The 12,500-nt window shown below is 53.1% G+C and overlaps 1 non-coding gene across 1 annotated transcript; it reads left to right on the top strand.

The window, feature by feature from the left end:
• Positions 1 to 10,580: 10,580 nt before the first annotated feature.
• Positions 10,581 to 12,411, top strand: LOC145656895 (18S ribosomal RNA). Its single transcript, XR_014122485.1, has one exon. It is a non-coding gene; the product is annotated as an 18S ribosomal RNA (ribosomal RNA).
• The last annotated feature ends 89 nt before the right edge of the window (positions 12,412 to 12,500 follow it).

The following is a 12,500-nucleotide window of genomic DNA, read 5'->3' as shown; positions in this document are numbered from 1 at the left end:
TGCTGGGCATGACTGTGTTTGACCTCTTGGCTCTGGAAGTCTATTTCTAGGCTTATATAAAGGGTCAAACTTCTTGAAGTGTGCCCAGGCCCAGAGCTACTTTGCTGGGCATGACTGTGTTTGACCTCTGGGGCCTGGAAGTCTGGTAGTAGTAGTATGATTTAAAGGCACAAAGTGATTGAAGTGTGCCCAGGCCCAGAGCTACTTTGCTGGGCATGACTGTGTTTGACCTCTTGGGCCTGGAAGTCTGGTAGTAGTAGTAGTAGTAGTAGTAGTAGTAGTAGTAGTAGTATGATTTAAAGGTACAAAGTGAATGAAGTGTGCCCAGGCCCAGAGCTACTTTGCTGGGCATGACTGTGTTTGACGTCTTGGGCCTGGAAGTCTGGTAGTAGTAGTATGATTTAAAGGTACAAAGTGAATGAAGTGTGCCCAGGCCCAGAGCTACTTTGCTGGGCATGACTGTGTTTGACCTCTTGGCTCTGGAAGTCTATTTCTAGGCTTATATAAAGGGTCAAACTTCTTGAAGTGTGCCCAGGCCCAGAGCTACTTTGCTGGGCATGACTGTGTTTGACCTCTGGGGCCTGGAAGTCTGGTAGTAGTAGTATGATTTAAAGGCACAAAGTGATTGAAGTGTGCCCAGGCCCAGAGCTACTTTGCTGGGCATGAATGTGTTTGAACTCTTGGGCCTGGAAGTCTATTTCTAGGCTTATATAAAGGGTCAAACTTCTTGAAGTGTGCCCAGGCCCAGAGCTACTTTGCTGGGCATGACTGTGTTTGACCTCTTGGGCCTGGAAGTCTGGTAGTAGTAGTAGTAGTAGTAGTAGTAGTAGTAGTAGTAGTAGTAGTATGATTTAAAGGTACAAAGTGAATGAAGTGTGCCCAGGCCCACAGCTACTTTGCTGGGCATGACTGTGTTTGACCTCTTGGGCCTGAAAGTCTATTTCTAGGCTTATATAAAGGGTCAAACTTCTTGAAGTGTGCCCAGGCCCAGAGCTACTTTGCTGGGCATGACTGTGTTTGACCTCTGGGGCCTGGAAGTCTGGTAGTAGTAGTATGATTTAAAGACACAAAGTGATTGAAGTGTGCCCAGGCCCAGAGCTACTTTGCTGGGCATGAATGTGTTTGAACTCTTGGGCCTGGAAGTCTGGTAGTAGTAGTATGATTTAAAGGTACAAAGTGAATGAAGTGTGCCCAGGCCCAGAGCTACTTTGCTGTGCATGACTGTGTTTGACCTCTTGGCTCTGGAAGTCTATTTCTAGGCTTATATAAAGGGTCAAACTTCTTGAAGTGTGCCCAGGCCCAGAGCTACTTTGCTGGGCATGACTGTGTTTGACCTCTGGGGCCTGGAAGTCTGGTAGTAGTAGTATGATTTAAAGGCACAAAGTGATTGAAGTGTGCCCAGGCCCAGAGCTACTTTGCTGGGCATGATTCTGTGACCTCTTGGGTCTGGAAATGTGGTACTTTGAAGGATTAAAAGAGTGAAACGGTCTGAAGTGTGCGCAGGTGTAAAGCAACCTTGCTAGGCATGAAGGTGTGACCTCCAGGGCCTGGAAGTCTGGTGGTAGTAGTAGTATGATTTAAAGGCACAAAGTGATTGAAGTGTGCCCAGGCCCAGAGCTACTTTGCTGGGCATGACTGTGTTTGACCTCTTGGGCCTGGAAGTCTGGTGGTAGTAGTAGTATGATTTAAAGGCACAAAGTGATTGAAGTGTGCCCAGGCCCAGAGCTACTTTGCTGGGCATGACTGTGTTTGACCTCTTGGCTCTGGAAGTCTATTTCTAGGCTTATATAAAGGGTCAAACTTCTTGAAGTGTGCCCAGGCCCAGAGCTACTTTGCTGGGCATGACTGTGTTTGACCTCTGGGGCCTGGAAGTCTGGTAGTAGTAGTATGATTTAAAGGCACAAAGTGATTGAAGTGTGCCCAGGCCCAGAGCTACTTTGCTGGGCATGAATGTGTTTGAACTCTTGGGCCTGGAAGTCTATTTCTAGGCTTATATAAAGGGTCAAACTTCTTGAAGTGTGCCCAGGCCCAGAGCTACTTTGCTGGGCATGACTGTGTTTGACCTCTTGGGCCTGGAAGTCTGGTAGTAGTAGTAGTAGTAGTAGTAGTAGTAGTAGTAGTAGTAGTAGTAGTATGATTTAAAGGTACAAAGTGAATGAAGTGTGCCCAGGCCCACAGCTACTTTGCTGGGCATGACTGTGTTTGACCTCTTGGGCCTGAAAGTCTATTTCTAGGCTTATATAAAGGGTCAAACTTCTTGAAGTGTGCCCAGGCCCAGAGCTACTTTGCTGGGCATGACTGTGTTTGACCTCTGGGGCCTGGAAGTCTGGTAGTAGTAGTATGATTTAAAGACACAAAGTGATTGAAGTGTGCCCAGGCCCAGAGCTACTTTGCTGGGCATGAATGTGTTTGAACTCTTGGGCCTGGAAGTCTGGTAGTAGTAGTATGATTTAAAGGTACAAAGTGAATGAAGTGTGCCCAGGCCCAGAGCTACTTTGCTGTGCATGACTGTGTTTGACCTCTTGGCTCTGGAAGTCTATTTCTAGGCTTATATAAAGGGTCAAACTTCTTGAAGTGTGCCCAGGCCCAGAGCTACTTTGCTGGGCATGACTGTGTTTGACCTCTGGGGCCTGGAAGTCTGGTAGTAGTAGTATGATTTAAAGGCACAAAGTGATTGAAGTGTGCCCAGGCCCAGAGCTACTTTGCTGGGCATGATTCTGTGACCTCTTGGGTCTGGAAATGTGGTACTTTGAAGGATTAAAAGAGTGAAACGGTCTGAAGTGTGCGCAGGTGTAAAGCAACCTTGCTAGGCATGAAGGTGTGACCTCCAGGGCCTGGAAGTCTGGTGGTAGTAGTAGTATGATTTAAAGGCACAAAGTGATTGAAGTGTGCCCAGGCCCAGAGCTACTTTGCTGGGCATGACTGTGTTTGACCTCTTGGGCCTGGAAGTCTGGTGGTAGTAGTAGTATGATTTAAAGGCACAAAGTGATTGAAGTGTGCCCAGGCCCAGAGCTACTTTGCTGGGCATGACTGTGTTTGACCTCTTGGCTCTGGAAGTCTATTTCTAGGCTTATATAAAGGGTCAAACTTCTTGAAGTGTGCCCAGGCCCAGAGCTACTTTGCTGGGCATGACTGTGTTTGACCTCTGGGGCCTGGAAGTCTGGTAGTAGTAGTATGATTTAAAGGCACAAAGTGATTGAAGTGTGCCCAGGCCCAGAGCTACTTTGCTGGGCATGAATGTGTTTGAACTCTTGGGCCTGGAAGTCTATTTCTAGGCTTATATAAAGGGTCAAACTTCTTGAAGTGTGCCCAGGCCCAGAGCTACTTTGCTGGGCATGACTGTGTTTGACCTCTTGGGCCTGGAAGTCTGGTAGTAGTAGTAGTAGTAGTAGTAGTAGTAGTAGTAGTAGTAGTAGTATGATTTAAAGGTACAAAGTGAATGAAGTGTGCCCAGGCCCACAGCTACTTTGCTGGGCATGACTGTGTTTGACCTCTTGGGCCTGAAAGTCTATTTCTAGGCTTATATAAAGGGTCAAACTTCTTGAAGTGTGCCCAGGCCCAGAGCTACTTTGCTGGGCATGACTGTGTTTGACCTCTGGGGCCTGGAAGTCTGGTAGTAGTAGTATGATTTAAAGACACAAAGTGATTGAAGTGTGCCCAGGCCCAGAGCTACTTTGCTGGGCATGAATGTGTTTGAACTCTTGGGCCTGGAAGTCTGGTAGTAGTAGTATGATTTAAAGGTACAAAGTGAATGAAGTGTGCCCAGGCCCAGAGCTACTTTGCTGTGCATGACTGTGTTTGACCTCTTGGCTCTGGAAGTCTATTTCTAGGCTTATATAAAGGGTCAAACTTCTTGAAGTGTGCCCAGGCCCAGAGCTACTTTGCTGGGCATGACTGTGTTTGACCTCTGGGGCCTGGAAGTCTGGTAGTAGTAGTATGATTTAAAGGCACAAAGTGATTGAAGTGTGCCCAGGCCCAGAGCTACTTTGCTGGGCATGATTCTGTGACCTCTTGGGTCTGGAAATGTGGTACTTTGAAGGATTAAAAGAGTGAAACGGTCTGAAGTGTGCGCAGGTGTAAAGCAACCTTGCTAGGCATGAAGGTGTGACCTCCAGGGCCTGGAAGTCTGGTGGTAGTAGTAGTATGATTTAAAGGCACAAAGTGATTGAAGTGTGCCCAGGCCCAGAGCTACTTTGCTGGGCATGACTGTGTTTGACCTCTTGGGCCTGGAAGTCTGGTGGTAGTAGTAGTATGATTTAAAGGCACAAAGTGATTGAAGTGTGCCCAGGCCCAGAGCTACTTTGCTGGGCATGACTGTGTTTGACCTCTTGGCTCTGGAAGTCTATTTCTAGGCTTATATAAAGGGTCAAACTTCTTGAAGTGTGCCCAGGCCCAGAGCTACTTTGCTGGGCATGACTGTGTTTGACCTCTGGGGCCTGGAAGTCTGGTAGTAGTAGTATGATTTAAAGGCACAAAGTGATTGAAGTGTGCCCAGGCCCAGAGCTACTTTGCTGGGCATGAATGTGTTTGAACTCTTGGGCCTGGAAGTCTATTTCTAGGCTTATATAAAGGGTCAAACTTCTTGAAGTGTGCCCAGGCCCAGAGCTACTTTGCTGGGCATGACTGTGTTTGACCTCTTGGGCCTGGAAGTCTGGTAGTAGTAGTAGTAGTAGTAGTAGTAGTAGTAGTAGTAGTAGTAGTATGATTTAAAGGTACAAAGTGAATGAAGTGTGCCCAGGCCCACAGCTACTTTGCTGGGCATGACTGTGTTTGACCTCTTGGGCCTGAAAGTCTATTTCTAGGCTTATATAAAGGGTCAAACTTCTTGAAGTGTGCCCAGGCCCAGAGCTACTTTGCTGGGCATGACTGTGTTTGACCTCTGGGGCCTGGAAGTCTGGTAGTAGTAGTATGATTTAAAGACACAAAGTGATTGAAGTGTGCCCAGGCCCAGAGCTACTTTGCTGGGCATGAATGTGTTTGAACTCTTGGGCCTGGAAGTCTGGTAGTAGTAGTATGATTTAAAGGTACAAAGTGAATGAAGTGTGCCCAGGCCCAGAGCTACTTTGCTGTGCATGACTGTGTTTGACCTCTTGGCTCTGGAAGTCTATTTCTAGGCTTATATAAAGAGTCAAACTTCTTGAAGTGTGCCCAGGCCCAGAGCTACTTTGCTGGGCATGACTGTGTTTGACCTCTGGGGCCTGGAAGTCTGGTAGTAGTAGTATGATTTAAAGGCACAAAGTGATTGAAGTGTGCCCAGGCCCAGAGCTACTTTGCTGGGCATGATTCTGTGACCTCTTGGGTCTGGAAATGTGGTACTTTGAAGGATTAAAAGAGTGAAACGGTCTGAAGTGTGCGCAGGTGTAAAGCAACCTTGCTAGGCATGAAGGTGTGACCTCCAGGGCCTGGAAGTCTGGTGGTAGTAGTAGTATGATTTAAAGGCACAAAGTGATTGAAGTGTGCCCAGGCCCAGAGCTACTTTGCTGGGCATGACTGTGTTTGACCTCTTGGGCCTGGAAGTCTGGTGGTAGTAGTAGTATGATTTAAAGGCACAAAGTGATTGAAGTGTGCCCAGGCCCAGAGCTACTTTGCTGGGCATGAATGTGTTTGAACTCTTGGGCCTGGAAGTCTATTTCTAGGCTTATATAAAGGGTCAAACATCTTGAAGTGTGCCCAGGCCCAGAGCTACTTTGCTGTGCATGACTGTGGTTGACCTCTTGGCCCTGGAAGTCTGGTGGTAGTAGTAGTATGATTTAAAGGCACAAAGTGAATGAAGTGTGCCCAGGCCCAGAGCTACTTTGCTGGGCATGAATGTGTTTGAACTCTTGGGCCTGGAAGTCTGGTAGTAGTAGTAGTAGTAGTAGTAGTAGTAGTAGTAGTATGATTTAAAGGCACAAAGTGCTTGAAGTGTGCCCAGGCCCAGAGCTACTTTGCTGTGCATGACTGTGTTTGACCTCTTGGCTCTGGAAGTCTATTTCTAGGCTTATATAAAGGGTCAAACTTCTTGAAGTGTGCCCAGGCCCAGAGCTACTTTGCTGTGTATGACTGTGTGACCTCTTGGCCCTGGAATTCTGGTGGTAGTAGTAGTATGATTTAAAGGCACAAAGTGAATGAAGTGTGCCCAGGCCCAGAGCTACTTTGCTGGGCATGACTGTGTTTGACCTCTTGGGCCTGGAAGTCTGGTAGTAGTAGTATGATTTAAAGGCACAAAGTGATTGAAGTGTGCCCAGGCCCAGAGCTACTTTGCTGGGCATGAATGTGTTTGAACTCTTGGGCCTGGAAGTCTATTTCTAGGCTTATATAAAGGGACAAACTTCTTGAAGTGTGCCCAGGCCCAGAGCTACTTTGCTGTGTATGACTGTGTGACCTCTTGGCCCTGGAATTCTGGTGGTAGTAGTAGTAGTAGTAGTATGATTTAAAGGTACAAAGTGAATGAAGTGTGCCCAGGCCCAGAGCCAGGCCTGGGCAGCAGGGGGCGCTCCTGGCCATGCCCAGCGAGTTTCGTGCGAATCGGACCTGGTCCGGAAGAGATACGAAGGGAAAACTCATTACTCGTCGGGGTGGCACATCCAGGCTCTCGACCCTCCCAAAGCGTCCGACCAGGGTGCACCCTGCCGGGCATGGTTAGCCGCCAGCCCCCTTCCTGGAGGTCTGGTTGGCACGGGGTTTTGATTTATCGGTTTCATATCTCTGGGCTCCTTGGGAGCAGAAAGTCGGTTGAGGGCCCTTTGGAAAGAGCCGGGGCTGCCGTTTAACGCTGTCCAAGCGGCAGGCGAAGCGCACCCACCGTTTTTACGCTATGATAAAACCGCCGGGGCGGCAAACACAGGGCCGGTCGGGTTTGAAGACGAATATCTCTTCGGCCCTTGGGAGGAGAGAAGCAGCGCGGGTCACCTTTGAACGCGCTCGCTGCCAGGAACGTCTGGCGTAAAAGTTTCGTGGGAATCGGACGTTCCTAGGCTGAGAAGCGAGCGCCCGCCCTCGGGCGGTCGGGGCCCCTTTCTCATTCCCCGTCTGGGCTAAAAATACGAGGTCGGACCCGATGGACTCGGGAGACTGGAGAGTACCAGGGAGACCCTGGAAGCAGGCGACCCGACCCACGCTTCGCTGTCTCCTCGGCCCTCGGGAGTAGAAGCGCGGGGACGGTGGCGTGGGCAGCAGGGGGCGCTCCTGGCCATGCCCAGCGAGTTTCGTGCGAATCGGACCTGGTCCGGAAGAGATACGAAGGGAAAACTCATTACTCGTCGGGGTGGCACATCCAGGCTCTCGACCCTCCCAAAGCGTCCGACCAGGGTGCACCCTGCCGGGCATGGTTAGCCGCCAGCCCCCTTCCTGGAGGTCTGGTTGGCACGGGGTTTTGATTTTTCGGTTTCATATCTCTGGGCTCCTTGGGAGCAGAAAGTCGGTTGAGGGCCCTTTGGAAAGAGCCGGGGCTGCCGTTTAACGCTGTCCAAGCGGCAGGCGAAGCGCACCCACCGTTTTTACGCTATGATTTTTTAAAACCGCCGGGGCGGCAAACACAGGGCCGGTCGGGTTTGAAGACGAATATCTCTTCGGCCCTTGGGAGGAGAGAAGCAGCGCGGGTCACCTTTGAACGCGCTCGCTGCCAGGAACGTCTGGCGTAAAAGTTTCGTGGGAATCGGACGTTCCTAGGCTGAGAAGCGAGCGCCCGCCCTCGGGCGGTCGGGGGCCCCTTTCTCATTCCCCGTCTGGGCTAAAAATACGAGGTCGGACCCGATGGACTCGGGAGACTGGAGAGTACCAGGGAGACCCTGGAAGCAGGCGACCCGACCCACGCTTCGCTGTCTCCTCGGCCCTCGGGAGTAGAAGCGCGGGGACGGTGGCGTGGGCAGCAGGGGGCGCTCCTGGCCATGCCCAGCGAGTTTCGTGCGAATCGGACCTGGTCCGGAAGAGATACGAAGGGAAAACTCATTACTCGTCGGGGTGGCACATCCAGGCTCTCGACCCTCCCAAAGCGTCCGACCAGGGTGCACCCTGCCGGGCATGGTTAGCCGCCAGCCCCCTTCCTGGAGGTCTGGTTGGCACGGGGTTTTGATTTATCGGTTTCATATCTCTGGGCTCCTTGGGAGCAGAAAGTCGGTTGAGGGCCCTTTGGAAAGAGCCGGGGCTGCCGTTTAACGCTGTCCAAGCGGCAGGCGAAGCGCACCCACCGTTTTTACGCTATGATTTTTTAAAACCGCCGGGGCGGCAAACACAGGGCCGGTCGGGTTTGAAGACGAATATCTCTTCGGCCCTTGGGAGGAGAGAAGCAGCGCGGGTCACCTTTGAACGCGCTCGCTGCCAGGAACGTCTGGCGTAAAAGTTTCGTGGGAATCGGACGTTCCTAGGCTGAGAAGCGAGCGCCCGCCCTCGGGCGGTCGGGGGCCCCTTTCTCATTCCCCGTCTGGGCTAAAAATACGAGGTCGGACCCGATGGACTCGGGAGACTGGAGAGTACCAGGGAGACCCTGGAAGCAGGCGACCCGACCCACGCTTCGCTGTCTCCTCGGCCCTCGGGAGTAGAAGCGCGGGGACGGTGGCGTGGGCAGCAGGGGGCGCTCCTGGCCATGCCCAGCGAGTTTCGTGCGAATCGGACCTGGTCCGGAAGAGATACGAAGGGAAAACTCATTACTCGTCGGGGTGGCACATCCAGGCTCTCGACCCTCCCAAAGTGTCCGACCAGGGTGCACCCTGCCGGGCTAAGAGAACAGCCAGGTGAACCCTGGAGGTTCCGAACTCCAGACCCCTGGACCCGACGGCTCAGTCCGCCTCAGGTGCACTACAGAGGTCCTCGGGCTGTCCCTGAGTGCATTAAAACGGAAATCAGAATTACTCCCCCGGGTGGCACTTCCAGGCTCTCGACCCTCCCAAAGTGTCCGACCAGGGTGCACCCTGCTGGGCATGGTTAGCCGCCAGCCCCCTTCCTGGAGGTCTGGTTGGCACGGGGTTTTGCAAATAGGTCCCGTCGGGTATATGGGAGAGCAAAGAGAATCAATGGGGTCCAAGCACTAAATTCATCCAGTGGCGTTCTCTGGAAGCCCAAGGGGAGTCCGAGGGGTGTTCGGCCGGCAAGGGGAGCTCTCCCTCGGACACATGATCAAACGCCTGTCCCCTACCGGAAAGTGGTGTGCTCTGGATGCCCCCCCCCCCCCCCCATCCCCCGAGGGGGGTGCTTATCCCGCGAGGGGAGCCCTCCTCGGGTTAAGTGAACCATCATGCCGATTCCCCTATGGAAGTGGGCACATCCAGGCACACAGTCTGCTTTGCTCTCCCCGACCCGAGTGCGTCTGTTGGGCTGAGTGTACGCCCAGGCAACTGGATCCAATGGCTCAGTCCGCCGCAGCGTGCTTCGACGATGGGTCGTACAGCCATGCCACCAGGGTGGGCGTGTTTGTAAATGTACCAGTGGATTCTCGTCGGCCTGCCACATCCATGGTATCGACCCACCAGGCCTGTCCGACCAGGGGTTGACCCTGGACGGGCACGGTCTGTGGTTTGGCCCTTGTCCTAGATGAAATCGGGCACGGGGTTTTCTGGCCAGGTACCATCGGGTTACTGGGAGAGCGGCTTCGGTCTCCAGGTGAGACCAATGGTGAAGCAGCACGAGGCAATGGAGAGCATGCAAAGCGATGGGGAAGCCATGCACGGCAATGGCCACGAAAAAAAAAAAAAAATCACCACGGAAGGAACGTGAAGAACAAGGAGGAGTGTAGTGACACTGCCCAAAGCTGCCCGGTGTTGCAGGGGTCTATTGGTGTGTTGCTTCCTTGTTTGGTAGAGTGGAGTACCAGACCCGCCAGGGGTAGGCAAACCATTCCCCCTACGGTAAGTGAGGAGCCAGCCATTTGACGAGCGGGTGTCCACGTGTACGGGTGCGAGCGCTATCCCCCCACACGGGGTTAGGCCACGGCCTTAGGTGGACGTCTGCCGACCAGCCCCGGCTGATCCAGAACTTCTGATGTGGAGAGCGGTTTTGACAGATCCTCCCTGGTTCTAGCGGGTCAAGCCTCTGATGGGGGGTGGGGGTTATTTGTAACCCATCCCAGAACTCTCTGGGGGAGACTCAGACGGCCAGTCTGTCTACTCAGTTGTCCTATACTGGTGTCTGTGGTTTGGGAGGAAGGGAGTGCCCTGCTTTGTTGGCCTCCTCTTCAAACCTACCTGGGCCCACGAATCACTCTTCTTGGTTACATCACGAAACGTAGGTTGAGCGAGGCTAGGGGGGAGGGAATTCGACGAGGTCTTTCCCTTGTCCCCCCACCAGCGGCCCACGAAAATCAAAACGGCGTGAAGAGAGGGAACGCCGAAAGCACCTGGAGTCGGCCGTCCGCACCTCCGGAGGAGGTGGACGGGGTACGGTGCGGGCATGACCGGATGGGACAGCTTTGCATCAAGGTGAGAGGTCGGCGTCCGAAGGCCAGAGGGCGGTGCGCGAGCACGTTTACACTGGCCGCGGAAGCTGTCCTGGGTAGCCCTGTATGGCGTCTGGACCTGACGGCGCACGCACTTACAACCCGCTGCTTCCTAGCCCCCGGAAGGGGAGGCGGATGTCACTCGTGGTTCATCCCAGACCACGGTGCAAACTACCTGGTTGATCCTGCCAGTAACATATGCTTGTCTCAAAGATTAAGCCATGCAGGTCTAAGTGCACACGGCCGGTACAGTGAAACTGCGAATGGCTCATTAAATCAGTTATGGTTCCTTTGATCGCTCCACACGTTACTCGGATAACTGTGGTAATTCTAGAGCTAATACATGCAAACGAGCGCTGACCCTTCGGGGGATGCGTGCATTTATCAGACCCAAAACCCATCCGGGGGGCTCGGGCCCCCCGGCCGCTTTGGTGACTCTAGATAACCTCGGGCCGATCGCGCGCCCTCCGCGGCGGCGACGTCTCATTCGAATGTCTGCCCTATCAACTTTCGATGGTACCATAGTCGGCTACCATGGTGACCACGGGTAACGGGGAATCAGGGTTCGATTCCGGAGAGGGAGCCTGAGAAACGGCTACCACATCCAAGGAAGGCAGCAGGCGCGCAAATTACCCATTCCCGACACGGGGAGGTAGTGACGAAAAATAACGATACAGGTCTCTTTCGAGGCCCTGTAATCGGAATGAGCGTATCCTAAACCCATGCCCATTGGAGGGCAAGTCTGGTGCCAGCAGCCGCGGTAATTCCAGCTCCAATAGCGTATATTAAAGTTGCTGCAGTTAAAAAGCTCGTAGTTGGATGTCGGGAGTGGGCTGGCGGTCCGCCGCGAGGCGTGCCACCGCCTGTCTCAGACCCTGTCTCCCGGTGCCCCCCGGATGCCCTTGGCTGGGTGTCCGGACGGGGCTCGGAGCGTTTACTTTGAAAAAATTAGAGTGTTCAAAGCGGGCCCGCTTCTCGCCTGAATACCTGAGCTAGGAATAATGGAATAGGACTCCGGTTCTATTTTGTGGGTTTCCTGAACCAGGGCCATGATTAAGAGGGACGGCCGGGGGCATTCGTATTGCGCCGCTAGAGGTGAAATTCTTGGACCGGCGCAAGACGGACGAAAGCGAAAGCATTTGCCAAGAATGTTTTCATTAATCAAGAACGAAAGTCGGAGGTTCGAAGACGATCAGATACCGTCGTAGTTCCGACCGTAAACTATGCCGACCCGCGATCCGGCGGCGTTATTCCCATGACCCGCCGGGCAGCGTGAGGGAAACCACGAGTCTGTGGGTTCCGGGGGGAGTATGGTTGCAAAGCTGAAACTTAAAGGAATTGACGGAAGGGCACCACCAGGAGTGGAGCCTGCGGCTTAATTTGACTCAACACGGGAAACCTCACCCGGCCCGGACACGGAAAGGATTGACAGATTGATAGCTCTTTCTCGATTCTGTGGGTGGTGGTGCATGGCCGTTCTTAGTTGGTGGAGCGATTTGTCTGGTTAATTCCGATAACGAACGAGACTCCGGCATGCTAAATAGTTACGCGGCCCTCCGCGGTCGGCGTCAAACTTCTTAGAGGGACAAGTGGCGTTCAGCCACGCGAGATGGAGCAATAACAGGTCTGTGATGCCCTTAGATGTCCGGGGCTGCACGCGCGCCACAATGGTTGGATCAGCGTGTGCCTACCCTACACCGAGAGGTGCGGGTAATCCGCTGAACCCCATTCGTGATGGGGACTGGGGATTGCAATTATTCCCCATGAACGAGGAATTCCCAGTAAGCGCGGGTCATAAGCTCGCGTTGATTAAGTCCCTGCCCTTTGTACACACCGCCCGTCGCTACTACCGATCGGATGGTTTAGTGAGGTCCTCGGATCGGCCCCGCCGGGGCTCCTCGCGGGCCTTGGCGGAGCGCCGAGAAGTCGATCAAACTTGACTATCTAGAGGAAGTAAAAGTCGTAACAAGGTTTTCGTAGGTGAACCTGCGAAAGGATCATTAACGGGTAACGCTGTCCGGCGTGCCTCCTCTCCCGACCCCCTCGACTTCGCCGTCCCCCCGCGTCGGGGCCCAGGGTCGAAAGGGTCTTC

Source organism: Electrophorus electricus, unplaced genomic scaffold (assembly GCF_041902795.1).
Source record: "Electrophorus electricus isolate QZ-2024a unplaced genomic scaffold, ASM4190279v1 Scaffold95, whole genome shotgun sequence".
NCBI classification, from domain to species: Eukaryota; Metazoa; Chordata; class Actinopteri; order Gymnotiformes; family Gymnotidae; genus Electrophorus; species Electrophorus electricus.
The sequence above is the reverse complement of the archived record's forward strand: the minus strand, read 5'-3'. Positions and strand labels throughout refer to the sequence as shown.